Here is a 6,154-nt window from a genome sequence, read left to right as displayed (position 1 = left end):
ATTATAGATAAGCTCACTAAACTAGGTATAAATCCCTATGTCACAAGATGGGTTGCCAACTGGCTCATGGACAGAACCCACACTGTGAAAGTAGCGGATTCCAAATCCGACATCAGACCAGTGACAAGTGGAGTACCACAGGGTTCAGTCCTGGGTCCTCTCCTGTTTGGCATCTACTTCTCTGAAGTGCAGGCCAACGCAGAAGGTCTTTGGCTAACAAAGTTTGCAGATGACTGCAAACTAGGAGCCATAATCAAAACTCCTAATAATGTGGACAAACTACAAAAGGGCTTCACTGAGACAGATACCTGGTGTCAAAGCCATGGCCTGAAGCTCAATGCCAAAAGGTGTATTGTCATCCCCTTTGGTAAAAACTCTGTACCCATGAACTACCACATAGCTGGTAGTCTACTTAATGCCAAAAATGTGATAAGAGACCTTGGGACACAGGTGGACAGTAGTCTCTCCTTTGATAATCACATTGCCACAGTGGTCAGCAAATCCTTCTAAGTGGCTCATCTCATCACAAAAGGATTCTCATCCAGAAAAAAAGAGGTAATTGTTCTCCTCTACTCATCACTCATTAGACCCATTATAGAGTACAATGCCCCTTTTGGTATGTACCTCACAAGACATCTACAACAACTGGAAAGACCACAGAAATACCTCACAAAGAGGATTACTGGCCTCAAACAGATGCCCTATGCAGACCGTCTCAAAAAGCTACAGCTTTACTCCATCGCATATCGCCTAATCAGGGGCGATCTCTGCCTAACATACAAAGCTATGTCAAACCCAGAGCTGTTGGACATGCTCCACTTAAAGAAATCCCAATCCCTCCAAGCTACATGCTCTAGGGACCTTAACCTTGTCACCACAATAAACAGAACATGCTGGAGGGATAGATTCCTGTCCCAGAGACTTCCCATACTCTGGAACAGACTACCTATCTGTGTCAAACAGAGCTCCTCATTTGCACTCTTCAAGAAAAATCTTGATGATTGGATGGGAAATGGGAAATTCACCCGGGGGATCACTTCTGTGGCTTTGCTCGACAGGGGCACAGGAAAATAATTTTCTTCAGTGGCGAAAGCCAGGGTACATTTTTTGGCTAGGTTTGTATGGCCCTAGGGCCGATAGCCTAGTACCTATCTATGAACCTATGAACCTATATATACATACATATATATATATATATAGTAAACAAATACAAACACTCACAGAAATCTCTCTCTGTCTCTCTCTTATATATATATATATATATATATATATATATATATATATATATGTTTGTCTTTTCGGCTTTTCCCAGTTAGGGGTCACCACAGTGAAATTCCAGTCTGCTAATGACTGGCAGTAGATTTTTATGGTGCCAAGTTGCCAGCCCAATGCCCAACCTTCAGCGAAGGCATGCCCATTCACGCATGTCTTTCGGAGGCCACTCGACTGCGGGGAGGACATGCAGACTCCACACAGAAGGCACTCCAGCCTTGAATCGAACAGCAGAACTTCTTGTTGTGAGGCAACAATGCTACCGCTGTACCACAACGGCTTATATATATATATATATATATATATATATATATATATATATATATATATATACACACACACACACACACACACACACACACACACACACACACACACACACACACACACACATAATCTCAAATCTCAATCTCTCTCCCAGATAGATAGATAGATAGATAGATAGACAGATAAACAGATAGATAGATAAAGATATAGATAGGGATATAGATATAGATATAGAGCTAGAGCTAGAGATAGAGATAGATATGGATATAGCTATAGACGCACACATACACAAGAAGACAGACTTGCATATATATATATGTTATGTATATATGGACATATCCAGTTGGAGTGAACACTCTTTTATTCGAAGGTTTTTTTATGCTGGTATAGCTGACTGCATGCACAGTTGTGCAGTGTCAGAAATGTGCAGTCGCTAAGTATGCCGTTCCTATAGTAATTGTAGAAGTACATATCTGAGGCTTAGTGATTACTGTCGTGTATTACTTTTCAGCCGTTTATTATAGGTGAACTTATTTCTGTATTTTTTAATCTGGTTGGTATGTATTACAGGGAATAGCTTCTGTTATGGTCCTTAATGTGTGCTGGCAGTGATCCAGTTCTAGTGTTGGTGTGAGTGCGGATTTGGTATCTTTAAGTTCAGGTGGTACTGGGGGCAAGAAGATTTTTTTATATTTATTTATTTCCCTGATGGGAAGTTTTTTTTTTTTAAATGTAATTATTTGAGGTTGTGTTTATCATATTCGGTTGCTCTTTCTCTTTTTTTTAGCTGATTTGATGGTCACTTTTATGTGTAGCCAGCTAATCATTGCTGATGCAGGTGTGTGTGTGTGTGTGTGTGTGTGTGTGTGTGTGTGTGTGTGTGTGTGTGTGTGTGTGTGTGTAAGTGTAATAAATATATATATATATATATATATATATATATATATATATATATATATATATATATATATATCTACCTGAAATGATCTACAAGCTAAAAGCACGACAACGAAAACACCAACACGAAAAGAATGACAGTTGAAATACCCAACAGTTTAAATGCCCAATAAACCACAATCCCAAAACTCAACAAAACAAAACAAATCCATTTCCGAAAAACACACACACAACACAAGCACACCAAAAACCTTACAAACCTACACAAAACCTTACATACACAACTATCTATGCACTAACCTTAACCCAAACCCTAACCCTAAGGTCCGTCACTATTGCACACTTACCTTACCGGCATCCTAACCCTAAAGTCCGTCACTATCACACACTTACCTTACCCGCACCCTAACCCTAAAGTCCGTCACTAACACACACTTACTTTACCCGCACCCTAACCATAAAGTCCATCACTAATGCATCCTTACCTTTCCCGCACCCTAACCCTAAAGTCCATTATTATCGCATACTTACACAGTCACACTTATTTTGCATGTCGGTGTTTTCAGCATCGGGATTCTGGACCGTTGATCATTTACTTTGTCTGTCTTCTGGTGTCCGTCATCTCGTTGTTGGCGTTTTCAGCTTTCATTCTTTTTAGGTAGATCCATATATATCTATCTATCTATTTTATATATGAATATATATATATATATATATATATATATATATATATATATATACCAACTCCAGGGTCACACAACATTGGGGAGGGGGACAAATCCCTGTTATTTGCCTTGAATACTGGTTTTCAATCAAATGAACTTTCGATCAAATGTGCTTAGGTCAAATGATCTTTCGATCAAATGAAGTAGTCCCATATATATGTATATATGTATACATATATATATATATATATATATATATATATATACATATACATATATATATATATATATATATATAGAGAGAGAGAGAGAGAGAGAGTGAGTGATGTACAAGATTCATACCAATGGTCTATCATCATGCTGTTATGTACAGCCAACTTAGGGTGTTACTTTTGTCACCATTTAACCTTAATACAATAAAAGAAGTGCTTACATCAAACCTTCCCTGATAATTCTAGGGATGTTTCCGAAATGAAATTCATAATGGGAAGGAATAAACTCACTATAGTGTCAGAAGAGAAAGCTCTGTTGAAAATCAGTTTTAAGATTTTCCATTACATGGGAACTGAAACATTTATACATTCACCTCATTTTAATGATATTGTGCTGTGAATCTAGAAAACAGTTGTTTCACATACAATACGCATTATTACCTCAGGCTGAATTAAATCCTGAGATTTCTTTAGACTGATTGTTATAATTTTGTTTTGTTTTATATTGGTACAGGTCAGTCTGATATTTCAGTTACATAGATGTTTAGATATTGTTTATTGTTTAAATCCCACTTCTGTATCTCTAAAGATGAAGAAATTGATGCAAAAATAATAAATGCTGTTCTCTGGTCTTCTAGCACAAGGGTTACAGTCTTTACCCCTTGAGAAATGTTTCTTGTGGGTCATGGAAAACTGATATCCTGACGTAATACCCCCCCCCCCATCTCACACATTATTTCAGTTTTATAATACTACTGTAAAAGAGTACTGTTAAAAATCTGTCCTATTAGAGAGTTGAATCTGACATCTTTTTACTCACTGAATCTTTAGTTATAATTAAAAAAGGAACCTTTTTTAAAACTGAACAATAAACACTGGAAGACAAGTTAAATAAAATGTTTGCAGTACACCTAATTCTGAGCCTTTCTTCCTATACCCTGTTTTTCCATGCTAGGTGACTTACATCAGCAGACCCCAAGTCACATGGGAAACTCAGTAATACTTACCTTCCACACCTGTAATGTTAAAACAGAAAGAATGAATGTGTGCCTAACATTTCAAATTATGGACAATATAAATGAAAACCTGCATTGCTACAAATAATTGTGTGTTGAAATAGTTTAAGACCTTTTGCTGGTAAAAGTGTGTTTCTTAGCGTAGTACATGCTTCATAGTTTGTTGGCTGTCTGCTATAGAGAAATTTATAAATATACATTCAAATGCATGTGTGAGTTTATGTGTGTGGTGTGTGTGTGTGTGTGTGTGTGTGAGCGCCCCTTCTTGATCTCCACTAGAGACATAATTCTATAATTATCTGACCATGTTGATTACAGAACACTGACAGCTAATATATTAATTATAAAAACATCTGCCTTTGAAACTGCATTTAAATATATAGCGCTTAGTACAAGCTCTAATGAAAGGTAACACAAACCCAACCTAGAAAATGTGAATGCATGTAGTTTAGAAAATAATTCATAATTTAATAATTAAATGCATATGAAAAGAAACAAAATATATGTATTTTGTTGCAATATTCTTGATTTGTCTTAAATATTGAAATTAAATAACTTTCAAAATTGTATTTATGATCTGAATGTCATACATTGCAGTTTTTCCTTTCATACAGAGATAGCACATGTTTATGCCTCAGAAGCATTAACCCAACTTGTAATGCATAATTTTCCACACCATGACCAGAATGTTATATTCCAATTAAATTCAAACTCTTATTCATCCAAGACAAATACAAAAACTAAAGCACTGATTGAAGTAAGACAAAATGGGCAGATCCATTCAATGCAGCCACATGAGCTGGGTGTAACCATATAACAGTGATGCCCAGCCTAACACACACACACAGCAGGTGGAGTAGAGATCAGTCAGCATTTACACACAATGACTATATTCCCACTGACCTATACTCTGCTTGAGGCATGAAGTCACCACTGCAAATAGCACTGTAACTGACAGAAAGACTGCAAGCAGACAAACAAGAGAGAGAGGCCATGAAGGATAACAACTCACATATTCCGTGGAGAAGCAGATCTGTCTTGTTGAAATGACGTTATCACAGATGAAAACAGCAATTATGTGCATTGTTGGCTTACACAGCATTTGGATCACAGACTGTTCAGTGCTGTTTTGTACCCTCACATTTTCCTGATGTGTAGGCTGGTCCAGCATAAACATTGACAATATACTATGCAGAAAGGCTTGTTTCTAAATGAGGCAGCCTGTCCTCATCCAACGGGTCTGCTGCAAAGCGATCTCACATCTCATTAGCTTCTCCAGAAGCATCAGCTGATGCAGGCAGTGCCTGCCTTGGGTCTGTCATTAACACTTTCTCATCCTGTGCATAACCAAACTGAATTATAGTGGCAACAGTGTGATAGGGAAATGAGTTTATTCAGATCTCCCATGCTGACATGCATTTCACATGGATAGCAGCTTAATTTCAGTGGTGATTTTGCAGAGGATTGTGTATTATAGAATCTTTAACAAGGGAGGGAGGGAGGGAGAGAGAGAGAGAGAGCGAAACAGAAACTTCTGCCCATAACTAGATTTATTAACTACAATGATGTGTGTGTGTGTGTGTGTGTGTGTGTGTGTGTGTGTGTGTGTGTGTGTGTGTGTGTGTGTGTGTGTGTGTGTGTGTGTGAGAATGTGTGTATATGAGTGTGTGCACAAGCATATGTTACTTTCTGTACTTGTATACTGCAGGAGGTTTCGATCTGTTCAGTATGTCTGTCTGTCCAAAGAATGTCTCTAACATTAATGTTACTAGTTAAATGCAGAAAGGCTAATACTCTTTTGCTGTTGAGTATAGAGAGTATCTAG

The 6,154-nt window shown here is 37.5% G+C and overlaps 1 protein-coding gene across 2 annotated transcripts in view; it reads right to left on the bottom strand.

Annotated features, from left to right (window-relative positions):
• RUSC1 (RUN and SH3 domain containing 1) overlaps window positions 1–5,574 on the bottom strand; it is a 539,195-nt gene extending 533,621 nt beyond the window's left edge. Inside the window, exon 1 of one of the 2 annotated variants that reach the window (XM_044080219.1) lies at window positions 5,342–5,574. The gene's annotated coding sequence lies outside the window, so the exon portion shown is untranslated. The remainder of the gene's footprint in view (window positions 1–5,341) is intronic. The other variant, XM_044080220.1, reaches the window with a different exon arrangement.
• Between the last annotated feature and the right edge of the window lie 580 nt (window positions 5,575–6,154).

This window comes from Protopterus annectens, chromosome 8.part0, assembly GCF_019279795.1.
Source record: "Protopterus annectens isolate FY-2018-M chromosome 8.part0, PAN1.0, whole genome shotgun sequence".
In the NCBI taxonomy this organism is placed as follows: Eukaryota; Metazoa; Chordata; order Ceratodontiformes; family Protopteridae; genus Protopterus; species Protopterus annectens.
Note: the sequence above shows the minus strand (reverse complement) of the source record. Positions and strands in the feature narration are given on the sequence as shown.